Genomic DNA, 25,192 nt, shown 5'->3' with positions numbered 1-25,192 from the left:
TGAGTTATGCAAAGCCATTAGAAAGAGACTCAGAGAGGACATAAGAAGATTTAACACAAGAAAAGTAGAACAAGCATTAAGGGAAAACAAAGGATTTAAATCAGCAGCCATGAGCAGTAATACAGAAAGACAAATGATACTGAAACTGAAGAATAGCGATGGTGTACTGTACTTATAAACAGCAGAGAAGGCATAATTCAAATAGCAGAAGACTACTATAGAGAATTATACAAGGAGCGAGGGAATGATACCAGCAGTGGGGAACATGGATTGCAAAGTAGCAACACATACGACATACCCGATATTCTTCCTGCTGAGGTAGAACATGCATTGAAGAAAATGAAGAATCGGAAAGCCCCGGGGGAAGATGAAGTTACTGTAGAGTTGTTAAAATTGGGAGGAAGAGACATAACACAAAAACTGGCAAGGCTCTTCACAAAGTGCATTAGAAAAGGTGTGATGCCTAAGCAGTGGAATAATACAATCATAGTTTTGCTGCATAAGAGAGGAGATAAATCAGAAATAGGAAATTATAGACCAATTAGCTTGTTATCCCATATCTACAAGTTGTTCACAAGGGTCATTACTAACAGATTAGAAAGAATACTTGATGAGAATCAACCGAAAGAGCAAGCTGGCTTTAGGACAGGATTCTCAACTATGGATCACCTTCATGTAATATCACAGCTAATGGAGAAAGCAAATGAATATAAAACACCATTATGCCTGGCATTTGTGGATTATGAAAAGGCATTTGACTCCATACAGCATAAGGCAATGTTTCGGGCACTGGAAAGACAAGGCATAGATACTCCATATATTATGATTTTGAAGAAAATATATGAGAGTGCTACATCCTTTATCAGACTAGACAAAGACAGTAGCAAATTTAAAATCGAGAAAGGAGTTCGACAAGGAGACACAATATCTCCGAAGCTGTTTACTGCTGCCCTTGAGGAAGCTTTCAGAAGGTTAGACTGGTCGCAGAAAGGAGTCAATGTGAACGGAGAGTACCTAAACCATTTACGATTTGCAGATGACATTGTGGTCATAAGCCATGATCCCAAAGAATTAGAGGAAAATCTTAATCAGTTATGCACAGTTAGTAAGAATTTTGGACTAAAGATGAATATGGCTAAAACAAAAGTAATGATGAACAAGTATGCCACGGAAAGGGAAATAATGATTGAAGGAGCAATAATTGAAAAGGTGGAGTCATATACTTATCTGGGACAAGTTATTAGCTGTAATAATGATAAATGGCTGGAAGTCAAGAGAAGAATAAATTTTGGATGGATAGCATTCAGGAAATATAGTCACATACTGAAGAGCAATATCCCAGTTTGTCTGAAACGTAAAATAATGGATCAATGTATACTCCCCACCATGACTTATGGAAGTGAAACTTGGGCACTCACCAAAAGAATGGAAGAGAAGCTAAGAACTACACAGCGAAGAATGGAACGAATTATATTGGGAATCAGACTGTTGAATAAAAAGAGAAACACATGGATTAGGCAGCAAACTCAAGTAAAGGACATTCTTATCAAAACTAAAGAACTAAAATGGTCTTGGGCAGGACACATAGCTCGAAGACATGATGACAGATGGACTAAGAAAATAACAGAATGGTACCCAAGAGGAGCTAGAAGAAAACCTGGAAGACAAAGGCGGAGATGGATAGATGAAATTCATGAGTTTTTGAGTAGTAAATGGATGGCCAGTGCTCAAAACAGAAGGAACTGGAAAGTTGCTGGAGAGGCCTTCATCCTGCAGTGGATTGAAAATGGCTGATGATGATGATGATGATTTTAAACGAAATTTCTCTTCTTTCAAATGCACTGCAAGCAAGAAATATAGACATAATAAAGGCTGAAAAACTCGTGATAAGATCTATTGCTTGGAAAGGAAAAGGGTCCATACGAAAAAAAAGTTGATGAATTAATTACTTCAGAAACCTTCAAAAATATAAAATTTGTAAAAAATCATCGATTTGTCTCGGGCTTCCTCGAGAAAGACTTTTAGAAAACATCGTAACGAATTTGAAAAAAAAAAAAAAAAAAAAAAAGACTAATGGATTGTGAACATTTAAAAGCAAGTTGTAGCCAGTTTCAAGATAGGAATAAATTACCATTTCTCAATTTTTTGGAGCCAGATTACCGGAATATTGAAGAAGTACTAGTTCCATGGAAAGCAGTTGAAGAACAATTGCTCGTATTTAATGACATTTTTAATTACCAAATTGATATTAATGATTATCGAGATTTCTTGGAAAACGTTTTAAAAAATTCCCAGAATTATGCAATTCCTGAAAGTGTTCAAAGAGCTAAAAATATTGTCAAAACAATTGCTGTACGTTCAGCAGAAGCGGAAAGGGGTTTTTCAAAGATGAACATAATATGTTCAGAGAAGAGAAGTCGCCTAACTGTTTCTAATATATCAAACACAATGACTATTAGTCTAATCGGCCTACCTCTAAAGGAATGGGATCCTACTCCTACAGTGGTTAAGGATAAATCACTCAGCCGATGATGCTCGGATAAAAGCGAAGAAAATTGCAAGCGAGGACGCCAATCAAGAAGCAATATGGAAATATCTTAAATAACAGTTTTAGTCTTTTGTCAGGTATTATTTAATATTTTTTCATTAATATTTTAAAACTCTTTCTTATAACATAATCTAGTTTTGTGGACCTCTTTTATTGTTCTTATTTAAGTATTAACTGCATGAAATAATAAACTACCTTTCGGTATATAGTTTTTTTATACTTAGAACGGTCATTAGGGCAGCGAACCGGTTGTTAAATTATTTGAATCCCACCACTGGTTATAGGGGTTGCATAAAAAACACAAAAAGGTCACATTACAGAAGTCGATACAAGATGCTCGAAAATACCGAACTTTAATGGGCTTTTTTCACTCCGTGGCTGAGTTAGTAGGTCTAAGGCGTAGATAACAAGGATTTTCCCCCCAGAAACTGGGGTTTTTTCGACCAGAAAAACAGCAAATCGACCAGAGAACACACGCAATTTACAGACACAAATACTAGTTTATGTAATCAATTACGGGTAACACTAATATATATATATATATATATATATATATATATATATATATATATATATATATATATATATATATATATACAGTATATATATATATATATATATATATATATATATATTATATATAACATATATATTATATATATATATACTGTATATATATGTCCAATATTATAAATTAAATAAAATAAAACATAAGCCAGTAGTATGGCAAAAACTGTAGAGCGAAAATTAACATAAAAATAACTGAAATAAACAAACGAACGAAAAAAAGAATAGACATAATAGTAGCCCGATAACCCTTGTATAATTTCGACTTTTAAATACGATTAATAAAAACTATACAAATTTTAGGATAATGCCAATTATATAATAATTTAGTGGTACCCCCCCCCCCCCCCCAGAATTCATTTGAATTCTGGCCCCTGAAAAGGATATGAAGTTCTCCGTGACTGAATTGAGTGGGTCACCATTGTTAGGTTTGGGACACGATTTAGTCCGGTTGCCTTCGTAGCCGAGTGGTCAGAAGCGGGATTGCAGTAGCACACGCTCTTTGAGTAGACCGGGGTTCAAGCCCCTGACTGCTGAATACGGTCGATCTGCCAACCCGCACTGGACCAGCGTGGCAGATTATGGTCCATTTCCCTCAGCATGAATTGTTGAGGAGGCTTCCATCCTGCAGTGGGTTGATAATGGCTGCACTTTAAGGTGTATCAGTGATTAAGACCATACTGCGCCAAATATGCACACACTGGCCAAAAAAAAAAAAAAAAAAATAGGAAGCTTCGTATTAAGATAGTCGCCAACAGAAGAAATGGGAATGAATGCAAATAGATGCAAAGAAAACTGTGACATGGGATTATTAGCATTAGTTCATGCATATGATGCAAGAGAACAAGCTTATACAGCATCAGCCAAAAAAAAAAACTCTTTCCATTTCACCCAACTGGTCGCTCCAAGTGTTTGTCTAGTTCAGCCTTAAATTTATTTCAGCTATCAACTTCCACAAAAACAGATGCAATAAACTATCCGCTGGCTAAAGGCAAACTTCCGCACATCTATTCTATAACTGTCTTTCCTCAATTTGAATCTATGCCCCCTCAGGTTCTTAATCTGAGCAAGCGGAAGTATCCCGTTAGCATTGAGATTGCTCAAACCATTATTATTATTATTATTATTATTATTATTATTATTATTATTAGCCATATGGTGCAAGGAAGCCTGAGGCTTATGCTGCACCAGCCAAAAAAAATTTCTCAATTACCCTGAGAGAGAAAGAGACAAAAGTAGAAGGAAATCACCAAAAAAAAAGAAGAATAATGATATCCAGCCAGGACCCTGGGTGTGCTAAGCCCAGGACTTAAGCCTTGCAGAACTTAAGCCTTTCTTCGTAAGCGCAGTCCTTTGTTCCTCTCACCAATCGTGTTGCCCTTCTCTGTACTCGTTATAGCAACTCTACATCCTTCCTAAAATGAGGCCTACAGACCTGAACGCAGTACTCAAGGAGAGGCATGACCATTGCCTTATATAAAGCGATAATCACCTCCTTGTCTCTGCTAGCAAAATTACAATATATCATTAACAAAATTCCATGACCTGCTCTGGCAGCCAGTCTGCACTGTCTGAGAACTACATATCTGACTGCACAATTACCCCCAGGTCTTTTTCATTCTCCACCTCCCTGACTATAATACCACACAGTTGGTACGTTTCTTTTGGGTTACTGCTACCCATATGCATTACTTTGCATTTGTCAATGTTAAACTTCAGTTGCCACTTCTCAGCCCCTCTGCCTAACTTTTCTAGATCCTGATGCAGGTAGCATACTGTCTTTACTGTTATTAACAATTCTGCCAACCTTGGTATAATCTGCCAACTTGGACATTAAACCTAATATACCTCCATCGATAAATACACAACACAACACAACAATGGGCCCAGCACCGAACCCTTAGGGACTCCACTAATAACATTAGTCCACGAAGAGCAGTGTCCATTGATTGCTATTGTCTCTTCTCCCACCCAACGATCCTTTTATCCATTGTAGCAACTTGCCCTTAATGTCATACTGCTCCAATTTGTACAGCAGTCTTCCATGTGCAACAGTATCAAATGCTTTCCTGGAATCCAAGTACAGTATATGATATCAAAATTATGTTTTGCCACCAGTTCCTTTGTAACCCCATCATAATATCCAATCAAATTGGTCAGAAAAGAATTCCCCTTAACAAACCCATGCTGTGTCTGAACTATTACAAATCCATGCTGTGTCTTGTTGTTTTGTATATTTTTCTATTCTGTATTCGGTGTTGGACCCACTGTTGTTTTGTATATTTATCAATGATATTGATGAAGGTATAGCAGGCTTAATGTCGAAGTTTGCGGATGATGAAAGTTTGGCAGGGTTGTTAATGACAGTAATGGCTGTGGGCTGCTGAACAGGATCTAGAAAATTTTGGCAGATGGGCTGAGAAGTGGCAACTGAAGTTTAACATTGGCAAAAGCAAAGTACTGCATATGGGTAGAAGTAACCCCAGAGGAACGTACCAACTGTGTAGTACTACACTTAAGGTGATACAAAATGAAAAAGACGTGGGAGTGATTGTGCAGTCAGATATGAAGTTTTCTGAGCAATGCAGACAGGCTGCCAGAGTAGGTCAAGGGGTATTGTCAATGATATACGGGAATTTTGCTAGTAGGGAAAAGGAGGTGATTATCCCTTTGTATAAGGCAATGGTCAGGACACGCCTTAAGTACTGCGTACAGGTCTGGAGGCCTCATTTTAGGAAGGATGGAGAGTTCCTTTAGCATGTACAGAGAAGGATAACAAGATTGGTGAGGGGAACGAAGGGGTTCTCTTACCAAGAAAGGTGTAAGTTTTGCAAATTGCAGTTGCTGGAGACTAAGCACCTGGGAGGTGATCTGATTGAGGTGTATAAGGCCTTGAATGGGTTGAGCACGCTGAATTCTGATGGAATTCTTCCGCTTGCTTATATTACGAACCTGAGGGGCCATAAATTCAAATTGAGGAAAGACAGTCGTGCGGAAATTTGCCTTTAGCCAGTGGGCGGTTAATTTCTGGAACAAACTTCCATCTGTCGTTGTGGAAGTTGATTTTGATAGCTTAAATAAATTCAGAGGAACTGAACAAACTTTTAGAGGGAATGGACGTGTGAATTTTTATTTATTTATTTTTTTTACTACTACTACTTCCTTATTTCGACCAATACTATCCGCAAGGGATTTAAAAAAATTGAGTATTGGCAGTTGTCTGCCTATTCGGAAGCGACTTGTTTTAGAAAAAAACTGAAAAATCCGCTTGCAAAAAAAATCTTGATGCCGAGAACGTCGAAACTGTACAGCGGACATCGGCTGTCCGATTCCATACTGAATAAAGGCTCGTATTTTTTTTAAGTGTGTGTGTGTGTGTGTGTGTGTGTGTGTGTGTGTGTGTGTGTGTGTGTGTGTGTGTGTGTGTGTGTGTGTGTGTGTGTGTGTGTGTCGATTTGTTTACCTGTTTTCTGTAGAAAAAACCCGAGTTTCCTGGAGAAAAAAACTTGCAAACCTCGCCTGAGACTGACTAACTCATCCACGTTGTGAAAAAAGCCTACAAAATTTCTTCGCATCATAGACTAGATTCGAGCCGGTCATTTTCTTTCCAGTGTCGTGGAAATGCGCTTGCATGCACTGTACTATTGATGAGGGTTTTCAGCTCAACCCGTGGTATACTGCAGTTGTTGGATGTTTTACGGCGCAACGGCAGCTAAAGGCCATTATGCGCCAAACAATGGTAGGATGGTATACTGCACCTACTACATTGCCTTATAGCCGCGTTATAATGAGGTGTTCACTTTGGACTCTAGAAAATCTAGTCAGTTGACGTGTTAGTGATTGCCTACGCTGTTCCAGGAATAAATTCCAGCCTTATCTCGCTAATTTCCCCGCATAATATATTTGAACTTGCTGCCTTTTTGAATATACATTTATATTAAAAAAGAATACACATATATGATCCATCCAGTATAATTTTAATTACCGTATACAGGGTGTCTCAAAAATATTGGTATAAACGTTTAGGGGAGGTAGGTAACATCTAAAGGAATGTGAATCGCATAGGAACCCATAACCGGAAACGTCACAGGAAAGTAGTAGCAGAGGAACAAGAAGCAGAAATGACACACATAAAAGTGGCAAACATTTATTTGACATAATATTAACAATGGAGTACGAGATGGATGCATTTCATGATGTTACAACAGATGCTCGAAGGTTCCACCATGAGACGCGATGCATGCGTGACACCGACGCAGCATGGATTGGCGGACACGGTCGAACACCCCTGGAGTTTCTTTGACAGTAGCAGCAGCACAGATGAGTCTCGCCACGAGATCCATTTCCGTCTCCACAGGCGATTCATACACGATAGATTTGAGCCCCCCCACAGAAAGAAATCAAGGCTCGATAAATCAGGTGAGCGTGGGGACCAGGCAACGGGTCCACCACGGCCAATCCATCGACGCCCAAAACGCCTGTTCAAATGGTCACGAACACACCTTCCATAATGGGCAGGCGCCCCATCATGTTGAAACCAAATGTTGCGTCTCACATTTGCTGGAACATCGTCAAGTAACCCTGGTAGAACTTGTTCAAGAAAGATCCGATATTTAGCCGTGTTCATGCGGGATGGTAACAGGTATTGGCCAACTAAGCAGTCACCGACTATACTTGCCCAAACATTTATTGCGAAGCGATGTTGTGCCGCATGGGGGCACACACCGTGTGGGCCGCCGTAGCCTAGTGGTCAGGCGCGCGGGTGCATAAGTACACGTGCCTTGAGTAACCCGGGTTAAAGCCCGTGACTGCTCAATACGGTGCTGTTTCTTGTATTCTGTCTATCTTGTGAACTCCTCTTACCATTTGGTCGTCCCGGAGTATAAACAGAAAATTTATATATTTAATCCATACACTAGGTGCCTGTCTGCCAGCTCACAGTTCGTATATCGATGCATGCTCTTCGTGCGGCGACTACTGCTTGAATGAGTAAACCAGAAATTTTCCGTCTTGAGAACTGATGAACAGCGCCGTGTACCGACTTACGGTGACGTTTCCGGTTATGGGTTCCTATGAGATTCATATTCCTTTAGATGTTACCTACCTCCCCTAAACGTTTGTACCAATATTTTTGAGACACCCTGTATTTTATTCAAATAGTTGCTGTTGGAATGTATCCATGCGATTCTAAAATTCATATATACAAAGTTCGATGTACTACATTATTTATTATTTATTAATTATTATTATTTGTAATCAATTTGGCCGTCATTCAGTTATGAAATTTATAAATGTATATTTTGATTCATAAAATGTTCTAATTAGTTCCATTCTTCATTTCGTACACTTGGGGGAGCTAGTGTCCAGCATAACGATAAAAAAAAATAAAGAAAGAATGATGATATCCAATTGTCATCTATCGTTGATTTTAATATGAATAACGGAAAATACATGAAAGAAAATGTTTAGTTATAATAACAAATATATAATTCTTACTTGATTTTCGGTTCTTTTGCATCAAGAATGACATTTGATAGGAACTGTTGTCACAAAAGTTTTGCACAACATGGAATATTGTTACTTTATCCTTAATAATAATGGTACTAAGTAAAAAATAAAAATTAAAAAAAGGAAACTTTCATAAGTAAAATATCCTTTTTGTGATGCAGTAGTGTCATAACGTACCCGTACTGTATTCAAGAAGATTCATCACTTTACTCATAATAATTTATGAAATTATAGGATCCAAATGTTCTATCTCTTTAACTGCCTACGCAAATGATTGTTCCCAAATATTAGTGCATGTTATCGTGGTTGTTGTACACACATGTTTCATAGCACTCTTCTCCTTGAAAAGAAAGGTGACCTTGGGTGTTATCACTTCTCTTCTGAAGTATTTTGATGTCTGTCATCTATATACTACATTCGTTTCCCCTTAAATTCTTTCAAACTAACCGGCAACACTCAAGAAAATAAGACACGTAGATTTTCATTTTGAAATTACAGTACTATAAAACATTATTTTGCAGTTTCCAGAAATTACAGTTATAAACATATTTTTATATTTCTAATAAAACAAAAATGATAATAGATAATTAACGCTATTGACCTGATCAGAAAATAAAATAAAATAAAAATCCCAGGAAGAAAAGTGTTAATTTTTTTTTTTTTTTTTTTCGCTAAGAACTGCTTTACAAATTGTAGCTTTTCAATACCTCTCACAATGGCAATTGACGAATATTTAAGCTAATGTCAGCAGTATTATGATGTCCTCAAATAATTGATCCTCCTAATCTCCATCCAGCAGACAAATACTGATTAGACACATCTGGCGCAACAAAGGGAGCTACTGGATGCCGTTGCTAACTGAAAACCCCAGAAATCACTAAATAAAAAAAATCACTAATACGTTCGGGATTAAAGACTAATCTAAAACTGAGGAATAATGGAAGAGAAATCAGTACTCCACCCACCACCCTGCCATCCAAAACCAGCTGATTCTAAGAAATTGTGCCACTTGTTCAAAATACGCCCTTCGGAAAACAACGCCCTAGGCGGTTGCCTGTAGTTTCGGCACTGCGGTATAGTATAAAGAGTATTGGTTGTAAACCGATGGGGTACACGTACCCCTAGAGCTACTTAATAGTTGGGGAACGGTAAATAGAATTAATGAGAAAAATTACAATTTTTAAATTATTTTTTATTGTTTTTGATTTATCTCATAAAGTTATACATTATCATTATTAATACTGTTCAGTTATATAAATCCTGCTTGAATTCCCCTACGGCAGCGTAGTATTCTGATCGAGATTAAACGGTAAGGCATTCGTCCCATATACTACTTCCTTCCTTAGCTCTTTATTTCCTTAGCTCTTTGAATTATGAAGTCTTTGGCTGACGATATGTCACTGGTTTTCCTCTTTGAAAATGAAATTAGTGTTGTCTTGCTGTTAAAATTAAATCTGTATTGTCTTGCTAATTTCGAGCACTGTTCAGCTTAGACGCGGAAATCCAACTACCTTCCAGGATCACACCACAGACCCAACTGCAAATCGGACAAATCGGACAGTGGAGAAGAAAAGACTCCAGATCTATTTGCGATCGATATGGCAGCAGCGCTGGACGACCTCCACAAAAGGGGAAGTCACGCGGAGGTTCCTCCCCGATCTACAACAAATATACCCACAGTATCCGGTATGGCTTTGCCCTGGATTGTACAGCACGTATCTCCTAACAGGACATGGAGCGATCCGCCACAAATTACACCTTCTCGGACTCGAAAACAACCCAATGTGTGCATGTGGCTCTGTGGAGACCTGGGGACACCAGATGTATGACTGCGAATTTTATGAAGATCTTCGTGTTGAATTAATCATCCAAGTGCGCCTTAATCCCAAAAACCGGGAACACTACTTACTGGAAGATGAAGCCTCATATATAGCGTTCACCAAGTTTGCCCAGAACCTGTATGCTAGACGCTTGACCATTCCTCTGCCTGCAAACTTCGAATAGATGTGTCAAACAAAGCTTCTCAGAGATCCCCAACCAGATGTCAGGTTTGACTGCTTGATCCTTCATGCAAGACAAAACTGGAACTCTTATGAGAAGTGAGAAAACTCCACTTCCCAGAACATTGACTACCGGACGGGACAACAGTCCCATGAATGACTCCCAACTGTGACATTTTTCACAACCTGTTCAGCCAAACCAACATTGGATCGCCTCTACTGGGTCTCAAGTTTTTCTGGATGGTGCGGACCTGACCCTGCGGTCTGGTTTGCTCCCACCCATGCACACAGGCCACATTGGCAACCTGAGCCAGCTCTCTTGTCTGGCTCACTGTCTCACCTCTTCCTGGCAGGTGGGGAGGGGACAGTTTACTGTCCCCTCCCCACCCTGCCACCCTATTTCTTCCCTCTGGTGGGGCATGGGCATGCCCCACTGTAAACTGGAGTTGCCTTCCCTTTCGGCTCCATATTTCTGTCTATTTGCCCCCCAGTCTTCAGCCTTCACCCCACTCTATCTGATAGCAACGTGAACACGCCCCACACAATTTAAAATCACCAATCTAAATTAATTTTGCCCAACATTTTGGACTTCTAGCGCTCCCCGCGACGCGTACGCGATTTTTTTTTTTTTTTTTTTTTTTTTTTTAAGGTCCTAGCCACTGAAATCTTAGGAAATTAGGTGGCAGGACCTGCCAGAGTGAACTATATACTAGTGAGTACCTGGTCTTCCTCCACGGGGCTAAAGTGGGACAACGTCGGGCCTCAGTAGGGGTCTGGCGGCTAAATGACCAGATGAACAACGGTACAAGGCATCAAATATATACAAAGTCCATACACTTTTAAATCTCTGGCTTTTCCAGTCAACTGGTTCACCCACAATGTAAACTACGCGGAGATGGGGGAAACCCCTGGTGCCGCTTGACCCTAAACACACTTTACACTTTACACTTTACACTTCGAGCACTGTTAAATGGTGCTGAAGGTGATTCCTATTGAACAATATTAATGAAAGGTTCAGACATGTTGAAAGAAGTGTAATATGTGAAACTGCCAATAATTCACTTTTTTGTCGGTAGTTTTATCAGAAAGTTTGAAACAAAGTCTTGTACTTTCTCGTCAGAAGAAGATATCCACATTTTTAAGGATCTCATTCATATACCCTTTGAGCAATTAATTCGACTCCAAAAGATGTGGAAATCATTACGGCGTCATCATGCCCATCACTTATAATGTTTGGTTTTTATGGGGCAAAAACGAGTTGGTTATAATGCGTCACGTCAACGGTAACTTATGCCAAAGCTTACAAAACTTTTCTGAAATTTGACTACTACTGCTACTTAGGATCGTTAGTTTTATCCATGAAAAACCGATATAAAAGACTTAGGCATCTTACATTTCATCGAGCTGCAAATTCAAAAATCCTATAACTCATATCCTAGATTTTGGCCTATTCTTCTGTACAAACGTTGTTATTTAAGTAATAGAAGAAGACGTACTTGTACATGCATATATTCAGTATACTTCTCTAGTGGAAAGTTTTGTTATTCGTACACTATCATCTCTTTTCTGCAACATCCTGCCTTACCCACAACTTGATATACGCTCACTGGCCAAAAAATTATAAACCTTTATTCAATATCTAGTAGGACCACCTTTTGCCCAAATTACAGACCTCGTGGCATGGATTCCACTATGTGTCTGATGGAGAGACATTTGACAATTCTTCCAATATTATATTTGTCGGTTTCTGTATTGTGGTCGTTAGAGAACTGAGAAGCCAAACTGCCCTTTCCAACACATCCCAGACATTTTCAATTCGATTCTGATCTGCAGAATTAGGTGACAGGGCATACGTTGGAAACCTTGAGAATATTAGTATTAGTATTAGCAGTGGCAGGCGTTTTCACGCCTACCGGATTACGTAACTAATTGTTTAACCATAATGGTTAAATAATTAAGTCAATAATGGTTAAACAATTGGCTGATGCTGTAACGCTTGTTTATAACGCTTTTTCGTAAACACAAAAATTCAACTAACCCCACTAAAGACATTTTCAACGTCAAAACCTTCCCGCATCACCTGTCCATCCCCTCCATAGTGTGTCTAGTTCTTCCTTGATTTTTTTCAAACTACTCGCTTCCATAACAACAGTTGGAAGTTTATTCCAAAATCCAAGATTGAAAGCAACTTCCAAGTCGAAGGCAAACGTCTGCACATCCATCCTGCAACCAAACTTCCTCAATTTGAATTTGTGGCCCCTCATGTGTGTAGTCTGAGCAAGAGGAAAACTTTCATCATTGAGGTTTTTAAGGCTTTGAATGGATTGAGCTTACTCAATGCATTCAAAGCCTAAAACCTCAATCAGATCACCTCATAGGTGCCTGGTCTTCAGAAGCTGCAATTTGCAGAACTGAAGCCTTTCTTGGTACGAACATCCCTTTGCCCTTCTCTGCACCCATTCCAGCAGCTATACATCCTTCCTAGAATGAGGTCTCCAGATCTGTTTGCAGTACTTAAGATGTGATCTGAATATTGCCTTATACAATGGGATAATCACCTCCTTTTCCCTGCCAGCAAAATCCATGTATATCATTGACAAAACCCTATGGACTGTCTTGGCACCTGTCTGCACTGCTCAGAGAACTTCATATCTGAATGTATTTTCGAATGAATGCAATACCCTCAAGGTGGATAACTGCATTGTCGCCCTGACATAATTCACAATCCCGATAAACATGAAGCATTGCAGGATGCAGTTAGTCCGATACAACAGAATAATATTCATTGGAAATAACTTGACTTTCTAACGGTATGGGCGAACCCAGTCCGTTCCAACAGAACTTACCACTATATCATGACACCACCACCAACCGCTTGAATGGTGGACACGAGAGAGAGTCTGGATGCATGGCTCATGATGTCCACGTCACATTTTCACCCTACTATCGATGCAACTAAGTGCAAATTGAAATTCGTCAGACAGCATGATCTTTTCTCACTATTCTAGTCCAATCTTGACGTTATCGACAAGACTGGACTGGAATAGTGGGAAAAGATCGAAAGATTCGACAGGAATCTTTTGATTATTTACAGAAAGAAGTGGCTTTTGTACGGTATCCAGAAAATTCACAGAAGACAGTTCACCGTATCTCAATTCACCGAAAACACTGTTCACTCATAAAAAAATTGGAATAATTAACACAGTAATAATGTTTATTTTTACTCTAGAAACTATTATATATATATGTATTTCACTAAAAAGCAATTCTTTCAGGAATTAATTTTCTTAATTCTAGTGACATCGGAATGCAATGTATGTTTTCAGATTTGTCGGGTAATAATGCAAATAATAAAAGAATAACATCATTACTTCTTAAACTGTGAAACGTGTATAGTTGAGAAAAAAAGAGGAGGAACAGTTTTAAACGTACTGCATACCAGTTCTGGGACTGTGCTAATAATTGATGGGTCCATTATGTTGAAAATATTAAAATACGATCAACTTCAGGCCCAGAATCAAAAAGTGAAAAATTTTCGCCAGTTGGTTGCAGTTTGTTTATAAATCACAAAAAACACTATATCTTCTGGTTTCGCAGGCACCGTTGGCTCAGCAGTCTTCTTCACACAAATATTTCTTACTGTTCTTTTAAAACTTTGTACACTTGGTAAACTGAGGGTAGTCCATTCGCTAATTTTCGAATTGATTGTTCTGAAATATGTAATATAATGTGGTGGATCACGTAAATATACCGCAGCATCATGCACTTTCTTGGTAAAAGAAGCTAATTCAATTTTAGCAGCATCTCCACAATGGCACTGATCTCTAGATATTTTAATAAAATATCTGGTCCCAAAATATGTAATGTATAATTACATATTTTGGGACCTGCTGACATGCTTTGAAGAATTAGCTTCACATCATGTCTAAACCCGGCCGTGACCCTTACCATCTTCTCTCCCCTTCTGCTACTCTCTCTTTCCAATGCACTTTGATAACTTTAAATAAAATCGTTTAAAGTGCTATTAAGTTAACTTGCTGTCCTTTTAACTCACTTCTTGCCATGATCATCTTAGGATCCGCGATTATAATTTGAGAACAGTAAGTTGTTAGTCTAGTTACATTTTCATATATATAAAAAAAAAAAAAAAATTCGAAGCTCTCCTTCATCAAGGACTGGTATGATTCACTTCTTCAATGCTAATTAACCACCTTATTATTCTTTTAAATTTCGATGGGTAGATTCGTATTTATCTGCAGCAAACGTGATTATGATTCACTTCTTAAGGGCTAATTAGCAATCTCATTATGTCTTGTGATAAATTACGACAATTGTCGTGCAGTTTAAGACATTGCCTTAAGAAATTTATTTCTAGCGTTTTATTATATAATTGTTGCTGCAAAAGTTGCCATAACACACAAGGGTTCATCAAAGTTACACACTTCGACCGAGAAATTTAACTATCTGTAGTATAAGTCCATGTAGAGGTCAAATGCCTATGGAAGCTATCTGTATGATCTCTGGGCCGAAAACTGAAAAATAGAAGTTCATGGGTGCAGGATCATACACTTCCATTTAAAAGGTACAGTATCTATATGCCCTTTTCTAAAAATCGGTGTAAAAGTTGTTTTGAAGGAGAGTTTCGAAAATGGAACTAAGTTCTCTAACAATTTACTGTTCTCAAATTAGAATCGCGACTCCTAAGACGATCTTGGCAAGTGAGGTAAAAATTTTCTGGTACAATTATCTTAAAGCCTCAGATCAGCTAATTATATCCTCCGATTGAAGAAGCCTTTAAGGATGCTTTCAGTGTCGGTCGGGATTCGATAAATGTCTCCAAACCAGTAACAAGTGGTGAAATCACTATATCGTTACAGACTTACAGAGGACCATCCAGTTAAAAAAACAAAATAAATAACTAAAAATAAAAACAAAATAATAAGTAAATAAATAAAATTCCACAAAGTTTCCTTCCATCCCAAATAGAAAGAACTGAAAATTTTAGTTAGTGAACCAGGACTTTGCCATACAGTGCGAGCGGCATCACCAATGCGCCAGCCATGGAGGCTGAAATATCACTGAATTTCGTTTTCGACGAATTGTATTTCAATTAGAGTGAATGTCGACGGGGTAAAAAAAAAAAAAAAAAACAATTAAGAAAAGTCTTTCACTATAGAAATGAAACTTTTACAAGAAGATTCGTCATGTTTTTGAAACATAAGAGGGTTTTTCAAAGAGTAGTGGAAATCCTGCTGTGCAAAACGCTCGAGGAATCACATAGCGTGGGCTACGTACAGGAGACAATTGCACAACAGCATCAACTTTGTAAGCGTACATGAATTGCAAAGTTGTTTTGCTGGATGGAGAAGTGTTAGTGCGTAATGCAGAGGATCTAAGGTATCTTTATGAAGCGAGACCAACACTCGAATACTAAAGTCGCATGGGGGGGGGGGCGAAACGCAAAGGAATGTTTCCACAGGTTGCAAGAAACAGTCCAGGATGATTATTCTATCATACTGATATACAGAAGTGGCATCATTTCCAAAATTGCCACAGTTGACCCTGAACACTACGAATGGGTGGTGACTTTTTTTTTCCAATACCTATTTCAATACCTATTGAAAAAAAGATTACTTCTTCTAAATGAAGATTACTTCTTCGAGGGAATGCAACTGTCAATTAGAGCTGTTTTTTTTTTTTCTTTTTGTTTTGTTTTATTTTGTAAAGCTGTGTTGCCACTACTTTTTGAACAACTATACTGTAGTACTAATCAGTTTTTATTTCTTTTGATTCATAATTTGATACAACAAATTATGAATAACTACAGTATTAAGATATATATATATCTTCAGTTGCATTTCTAGAGAATAAAACTTGATTACCCACAGCATATTCCTACTTGCGGAATGGTACGTTACCCTAAGAACCACAGACAGATCTAGTCAGGGTATAACAATCATGATGATCTCTAGATTAGCTGTCTAAACAGGAGAAGTAAATCATTATCATTTGGCAATGTTGATTATCGAATGTGGGTAAAGTAAATAACAAAAATAATGGGGGGGGGGAAACACCAGTATTGTGACATTCATTTTCTCACTTTTTTTTTTTTTTTTTTTTGTATTTATTTTAATACCCTCTCAACCGAACTTGACAAATCATTTTACTTAAGAAAAAAACTGCGATGTGACTTCACCCGTAAAAACAGCTTATATCTGCACTGACTATTCTAATTCAGTATTATCATCCCATTCACCGCATCAAACATCAAATATTTGAACTTTCCCACTTTGTCTCGTGGTGTTGCATATCTGTCTTGTTTGAGTAGCCGTGAAGCAAGATATCGATTCGTATGATAATTCACACGTGACATGGGCCCGCATATGTTTTAACAAACTACAAACTATGTGAAGGTCAAAAAGGAAGTTACTACTTTCAACGGCTACATCACGCAAAGAAAGACTTCCTACACAAAGCAAAGTGGAAGTCGAAACCAACTATCGGATGTTTTGCATTTATTCCATACAGGAAGTATTTGCTAATGATATATTAACTTGGAATCCCCAGATGAAATGAAACAATTTTTTGATGTTATTTGTGACGGGATATCAATCTTCTTTCAAGATGAAACAGATCAAACTAAAACGCCCCTCTCGGGTACAGATATAATACACAATTGCGCAATATGGTAAATCGCCGATGCGCCTAAAACCCAAAAACAACCCTCATATGTAGTGTGAATTTGTTATGTATTGCAATGTAAACACATAAGTTATTGAAAGGGCAGGGGTGTAAAAATACACACGGGACGGGATTCGAACTCAGGTCTTTTCTACCGGGTGCGAGTAGGACGGCGATCCTACCAACTGTTCTACTCACGAGGGCCCATGAGGGCTTTTCCACCTCACATGCACACTTGTACAGACATAATACACAATGGCTCAATATGGTCAGTCGTCGATTCGCCTAAAACCCAAACACAATCCTCATATGTAATTTGAATTTTTTTTATTGGACCGTAAACATAAGTTATTGAAGGAGGAGGTGCAAAAATACAGACTTAATACCCAAAGAATAAAATAAATAAATAATACTTTTTAATTTTTCTCTTTTATTATCTTTAAATGACATTTCGGTCCTGTTATGATTGTTTCGTCTCATCAGCAGGTGGGATAAAACAGCTGTGTTTCTTTACATTATATTTGTTTATATATAAAATTCAAATTTTATTAGCTATTTGAGATAAAATCAGCTTATTTTCTCATATGCTATTTAATTTTTGTCTGCTAGTAAAGGTAACGAAGTTCTTTGTAATAACAACGGACTGTAGAATTAGAATTGAATTATCACAAAGAACCTTCGTGTTTGGAGTCACCATTAAAAAATTAATAATAATCATAATAAAATAAATAACTCCTAATATCGTTAATTTACTGTCTGTATGCTTCACGCCTGCTCAGTTGTTTTTATTTTATTTTTACAATGGATATTGCTTCCATATGTGTAATACTCATTATATACAAAATACTGCTTCAGCAGAAAAGGTAAAAGAATATTATTTGAAATAATTAGTAAAAAAAAAAAAAAGAATTATATATTCAAGCACAATAAGATGCCAGAGAATGTGTGGGGGGGGGGGGCGGGGGGTTGAGTACCGACTGGGGTTGTTTTCCTTAAATTCGGATTTAAAAACGATTAAAAACGGCACTGAACTATGTACAAGAACTTAGTATTCTGCGCATGCGTAAAATATTTTTCTCGCTCTGTTTCACTTAAAAATTACACCATTTGCATTTTTTCTTTTTTCTTTTTTTTTTTTTTTTTAAATAATAAACTGGTATACAGGGTGTACGTACGCACGGTAACTGTATTTTTAATAAAAATTAAACAGCATGAAATTGAGATCGCTACACTTCAATAGTCTAATCTTGATTGATGATAATTTTCCTGCAATCATCAGCAATTTTCAATCCACTGCAGAATGAAGGCCTCTCCAACAACTTTCCAGTTCCTTCTGTTTTGTGGAATGGCCATCCATTTACTACCACCAACGCTTGAATTTCATCTACCAATCTCTGTTGTTGTCTTCCAGGTTCCCTTTTAGCTCCTCTTGGGTCCCATTCTGTTATTTTCTTGGTCCATTTTCCTGCATTAACGCATAATTTTTTTTAAAATTTTTAACTTTCTTTTATTGGGGGCTAATCAGAGAAACGAAAAGATTATTTAGCTGTGGTTATCAACGCGCCGTCAGCATTTATTCTGTTAGTCCAGCCGTAATAGCGCATACAATTTCACCTTTTCACTTCTAAGTATTTCTTTCCGTGTTAACATCTGAAAAAGCGTGTCCTCGTTAACCAGAAACCGAGAAAGAGATCGTTTCAAATGCTTTCCTCGAATCACGAAGTTTTCAGAATGACAGGTGTCGCTGTAATCAGCTGTTTCTTACCAAACGATGTTTTATCATGAAAATTCCACATTCCAGCTAAGACTAAATTTATAAAACAAGTGAATGTCTGCGTCATAATATTAATAATATATTCGGTTAATATTTTTAAAAAAAATATATATAAACATAAAAAGAAAATATCCTTTTTATATCCAAACAGTTGGTTCATTTGTTTGTTATGAAGTAAGTATTTATAATTATTTATTTATTAGTAAGGTTGATAATAGATAATTCGATAAGTTAATTAGTCAATCAGAAAAAAAATATATACTGAAAGTTTAGTTTATCGCGATGTCTAAAGGCCTCCCAACTTACCTCTTCTCTATACGAAATACAGTAAATCAGATCACACATTAGCAGCAGCTATAAGATGATATATGGTCCAGTACTCCTCACATCCAAGTTCAAAGTTCAAAATAACACGAGTCCGACAATCATCTGGAGCTTAAGATAACTTTACTCTGTCAATCATCCAGTCATGTGACAAAAAAGTCCTTGAACTTAAAGAATGAACTTATATGTAAATGCCAATAAGTTTGAGGTATGGGAACATACTAAAACTGACCATGTCAGCATTTATGCACATCGACAACTACTCACTGCTAAAATAAAACTAAAAACGACTGCACGAAAAATAAAAATTAAAAAAGCACCGTCGCCATGCATTCACCTCACGGCGTCGACGTGGCCACAGTTTGTATATACGGCAAAAATCAGCTGGAACTTCCACAGCCACACAGGCACCGTGAGGCTTAACTATGTCTATTGTCAAGGCGCCAATCAGTCTACGTTGTTTGTAGGCGCAGCTGGTGTGCGCTCGTAGGAGATACTAATATTTCTACAGGGGTGTACAGTAGAGTAATGTGCATTGTAATTGAAACTAGCAAAAGCAATTGGACTGGCACGGGTCGGCGAAAAAGCATTATGTTCACTACGGTTAATTGGAAAAACCCTGTTTCAGGAGTAAGCATGGAAAAACAAGCTCGTTAATTTTTTTCTACTTAAACTGAGATTAAAATCGCCTTTTATCATGAAGCTTAGTATGAAAATCGAGGTAGCAGTCCATTATAATGTGCAGTACAAAGAGAAAGAGAAATAAAAATTCAAAATTGGGACCTCTCTCTCTCTCTCTCGGATATAATCAAAAGCTTCAGAGAAGTTTTGGAACCATTACCTCAATTTCAATGAATTAAGAGTTATTAGTTTGATGTACATAATTGCTGTCAATTTATTTTCTATATTTTTGTTATACAAAGGCAATGTCTATATTAACTTCATTGATACCGTGTATATACACATTATCCTTACATACAGTGGTGGACAAAAAACTGCATCATTTGTGAATTTTGCAAATAATGTTTTGCGCTGCATTGCGGGTTGCAGAAATGTTCGAAATGCATTTGTTAGGTGAGATATATATCCCTGTGAATGAAATCCAATAAAAAGACTCCACCTGATATACCTAATTGCCAGTGGACGCGTTATACCTTCATGGGGCCCAAGGCAAAATGTAATTTGGGGCCTCATCTAAAGAAAAAACTAATAAAGAACATTTCGATTTCATTTTATTGTGACAATAAAACAAACAAATTATATGACATAAGAACTAAATATAAAATTGCATCAAAATCGGTAAAACTAGTTTTGAAAAAACGTAATTTTCAAATTAATCTTCAAGTTCATTGACCTTGCCAGGTAGAAAGTTCAGTTTCCGATAAAAAAAAAATCACTTAAAATATTAGTAAAAAACAGGGGGGGGGGGATATTCATGTATTGTTGAGGCGGATCCCAGGGTTTCCCCCATCAGCCGCCGTTGTACATCTTGTGTAGAAGTTTACGCCAAAACCGGCCATTTTTATGCAATGTGTTGGATGTGTAAGTGTAGTGATATGGTACTCTTAGAAGATGGGAAGTAGCAACACCTGGTCACCACGTTCCACCCCCCCCCCCATCCCTGCCACATGGAGGTGGCTAGGATCAACTATCACCTGCTGGACTAACCCAGGGCAAAAGACCAGGGAGAGCCCAAATAAGGATGAAATGAAAAGGCTATAGAGGAGAAGTTTGGGAGCTGGAGAGGTAGGAAAGAATAGAAGAGAGGAGTATCAAACAGAGGAATCCTCCAATAGTTAGAAGGTAGAAGAAATAAAGCAAGACTAAAGGAAATAGAGCAGGTGAAGTGGACTGACTTCTCACGCCATGGGAAATAATCCCATGGAGGATCCCATTCTAGAAGCTAGGATCAGCAAGATTTCTTGAGATATAATTATGTCTAATCTCTTGTAGACATTGCTCCAGGCTCTTCCTTGTAGAAACAAGAATTTTTTTATCCCAATCACACTATAGACAGGTTCCACGTCTTCAGAAGAACACCAAGAATTTACACTATATATAAACACATTCAATGTCCAGCAGAGTGTATTTGGTTACAATGAGTATCCAATCATCATCAACTCCTGATAAAATTATCCCAAATTAGAGAGTCTAAGCTCCTCTATTCTTTTAAAAGTACGAGAGGCAAACGTGTTCAATCCTATAAACGCTGCTTGAGATTGGATAAGCGCAGGTTTAGTAAAGAACAGCAATGAGTTTTTGAAACAGTGATTTTGGGCCCTCCTCTGATCGGGGCCCTAGGCAGATGCCTTTTTTGCCTATTGGATAACGCGGCACTGCTAATTGCCATAAATATCTTCCCAAAGGGTAAAATGCGTAATTAATGGAAATATATGAGAAATCATGCAAATGGAAATCATGACAACCAAACATACATTTTATTGCATTTACGTGTACAAACTGAAATGACAAGTTAACGTAATAATATTATGTACTGTAAATCAGCAAATAAGTCCTCAATATTTTGTTGTTCCTCCTCGAGCGGCAATTACAGCCAATTACAGGCATAGGGTTAATCAACTTCTGGATATATGGTTGCCCAATTTCGTGGTACCCCACCCTTACAATGCTCTACAGTTCCCAAAGATCCTAGGACACATATCGCCTTGAAGAATGCATGATCAGGTATGAAAAATGAACAACATCGTCTTACTTTCGGTAAGACGATGTCCTCCATTGTGCGTTGCCAATTCCATACCATCGTGCATACCAATTCAGTATGAGTGACATACCTAAAGATTCGTAGTACTTGTACAATTGTATAACGCGTAGCCAAAGATGGTCTGGGACAATCTGCTAAGAAATTAACTTTTCTGAAATCTGTGCAACCTTTAGTTTACTTTACCTTGGTTGCAGGCCAACCTTAACATTAATGTTAAAAGAAAGATCACTGCTTTTACTCCATGACTCCTGAGTTCTATAGTATCGTCTAATTGTAATGAACTTTTAGAGGCACGTTTTTTCCATGGCGAAGATTAGCGGGTCCAAGAAGCAAAGCAAGCAAATCTATATCTACCTATATCTAATTCTAAATCTATATCTATATATGTAATTTACAGATATTAAATTGACACCTTATGGCCCTAAGTGTCTAGGCACAAAACGTCATTCAGCGGGCCCTCATGGTAGCACAGTTGGTAGAATCACCATCCCCCCCCCCCACATACACTGGTGGAAAAGCCCTGAATTAAAATCCCATCAACCCGAGGAATTTTTACGGGCATTCTTTCACAACGTGGCTGAGTTAGTCGGTTTCAGGCAAGGGTAGCATGGATTTTTCTCCCGGAAACTAGGATTTTCTGTCCAGCAAACCGACCACAAAACACACACAATTTACAGATATGTTATATACGGATTTCATAGGTATGCTGACCTCTGCAAACCACCGGATTCCGCAGTTTACTTCACATTTCTACAAACTGAGTCGCTACAATCCAGTTTATTTTGCGAGTAAATGTGGGGGGGGGATAAAAAGAACACAAAATAATGAACATAGTATTGAAAACAAAATTGATTCTAAAGAAATCTAAATACAGATAACAAAGATAACAAAAATGTAAAGGAGAAAAGGGATGGAAATTGTGTTGTTTGTTTGCTGTTGCGGTGTCTATTTTAGATTTTAAATTTCTTTTGAAATTGTTGTGAATGGTAATTACATAAAAAAAAACCATATTCGAAACTGAAGCATATTTTAAGCCAACGACATTGTATGACTTTAGTCACTCTTGGAAACTTTAGTGCTAAATGCCTTCCCCCTCCACCGAAAAAAAATTAGGGTCGGCAAAAACTGCAGGCCACGCGTTTTTTCAACAAAAAAAAAAAAAAAAACCTTCATTATACTTTTTAAAAATAATTTCAAAAAATAATTAATTAAATACGGTGTCCATAAGGAAAAAAAGTACTTTAAATTTTTCTTAATCTCAGATATACGAGGTGTCACAATAAAGTTCCCGACCTGGTACAATAAAAATAATACAAATTGTAGAACCCAAAAAATGGTTTTATTTTTTATTAAAAGTAATAACCAGTTGATTGAATGCACTTTCTACACCGTTTTAAAAGTTTCTAAAGAGAGTCAGCAAACGCATCCAAAGAGATGATGCTCAGTTCAGCGGTTACGTTTTTCGTTATTTAATTTTAGGTTTTTCTGTATGTCCACGACATCCTGAAATCTCTTTCCTTTGAGGGCAGTTTTCACCTTCAGAAAGGGGAAGAAATCCCTTGGTGCTAAATCGGGAGAGTAAGATGGATGGATGGTTGATCTGTGCAATGCCATGTTTCATCCGAAATGTCCTCACAACAAATGCGGAATGGCGGAGGCATTGTCGATAACTCGAATCTCATTAATCCGACGCCACCCTTAGCAAAAACACGAAGTTATACATATGTAATAACCTCATTGGTTTACATAAGTATCAAAACAAAAATACGGTATGTAAAATAAGTATCTTTTCATTAAAAGCAGTTCAAACGCCGATAATCTGATCTGTATACCGTTTTTGTCTTTTCTCTTGGTGTTCCAATATTTTTGGTAACACTGCGTAGGGGCAAACTGGAAACACTATTCATCAGCATTACTACAAAGGAATTTGACCAGCTTAAGGGGATTAGGAACCACTACGAATTTGGAGTCCATCTTAACCAAAGTCGCACAAACGAGATTTCATAGTATATTGCAATTTTTTTCCTGACACTCATTTTATTATTTTTTAATCCCCACTTCCGTTATAAGTGCTCCTTTGCCAAGGTCAACTTCTACTTCACAAATGAAGTGCCCCACTGATTTGTGTACTTTTAACTTCTCCACGCATGGGCAAAGTACAAACGTGATATTAGCAGGTAGAATTAACTTAATTGGCCTGAACTGGATTACCCTTGCGGAACTTGTAATTAAGCGTATTTCAGTTTACACCCAGTCGAAACAGCTTTCCTAATTCCAAAGCATTTTCTTAGACCACGTTATTGGAAATTAATTCGTTACCTGCCATTAATTTGGATGGGAATCAATTGACAGTTCTGTTGGCAACTAACGAAGGTGAAAGGGCACATTGAAGAAGACCGCACGTGCCAAAATTTTCGAATCGAGCCCTAGGGTGAATCCGAACATATCCATATCCGCCTTACAGAGCATACAGATCCCAAGTACACTGCTCGACAAAATTAACAGAACAAAATGTTTTTCATGAATATTTTATAGTGAACAGTATCGCTGACGACAAATCTGGGAATGAAGTTCCCATTTTTCGGCTGGCTCAGTAGGATAAGAGCATCTCCAGTACTCAGGATGGCAAGTCGTCGTTTAGATCAGTGGTGTCCAACCTATGGACCGCGGGCCGGATCCGGCCCGCGAATAATTTTATAAGACCCGCGCGGCAAGTGAACTAAAACAGCATCAATCGCCACTGCGTGTACAGGCATGCAGGCGTCCAGCTCGACTGTATCAAACATGTACATGTGGTTCAGTGCAGTCATGTGTACGCTAAATACAGTTATGTATTTTGACATAGCTTGTTCATTGCATTGAATTAATCATTAATTTGTATTGAATTTAAAAAAATCATTCTTAAAAATGTTCCAAAAGGGGAAAATCAATTTGGAGTGTCGTGTTTTTGATACAAGGTGGATCGAAGACTATTTCTTCATTGATTACCACAAAAAAGCAGTGTTTGGTGAGTTTTTAAAGAATGTAATTTAAAACGACGCTGATTCCATCATAAATCTTATGATTAA

General features: G+C 37.7%; 1 protein-coding gene across 5 annotated transcripts in view; it reads right to left on the bottom strand.

The window, feature by feature from the left end:
* LOC150075848 (mitogen-activated protein kinase kinase kinase 13-A-like) overlaps positions 1 to 25,192 on the bottom strand; it is a 276,690-nt gene that overhangs the window by 118,323 nt on the left and 133,175 nt on the right. Inside the window, exon 1 of one of the 5 annotated variants that reach the window (XM_090387409.1) lies at positions 19,385 to 19,460. The exons of the other annotated variants lie outside the window; for them this stretch is intronic. The gene's annotated coding sequence lies outside the window, so the exon portion shown is untranslated. Of the gene's footprint in view, positions 1 to 19,384; positions 19,461 to 25,192 lie in introns of those variants that run through there. 5 annotated transcript variants of the gene reach the window in all.

This window comes from Mastigoproctus giganteus, chromosome 13, assembly GCF_048544385.1.
Source record: "Mastigoproctus giganteus isolate SK-2022 chromosome 13, ASM4854438v1, whole genome shotgun sequence".
NCBI classification, from domain to species: domain Eukaryota; kingdom Metazoa; phylum Arthropoda; class Arachnida; order Uropygi; family Thelyphonidae; genus Mastigoproctus; species Mastigoproctus giganteus.
The sequence above is the reverse complement of the archived record's forward strand: the minus strand, read 5'-3'. Positions and strand labels throughout refer to the sequence as shown.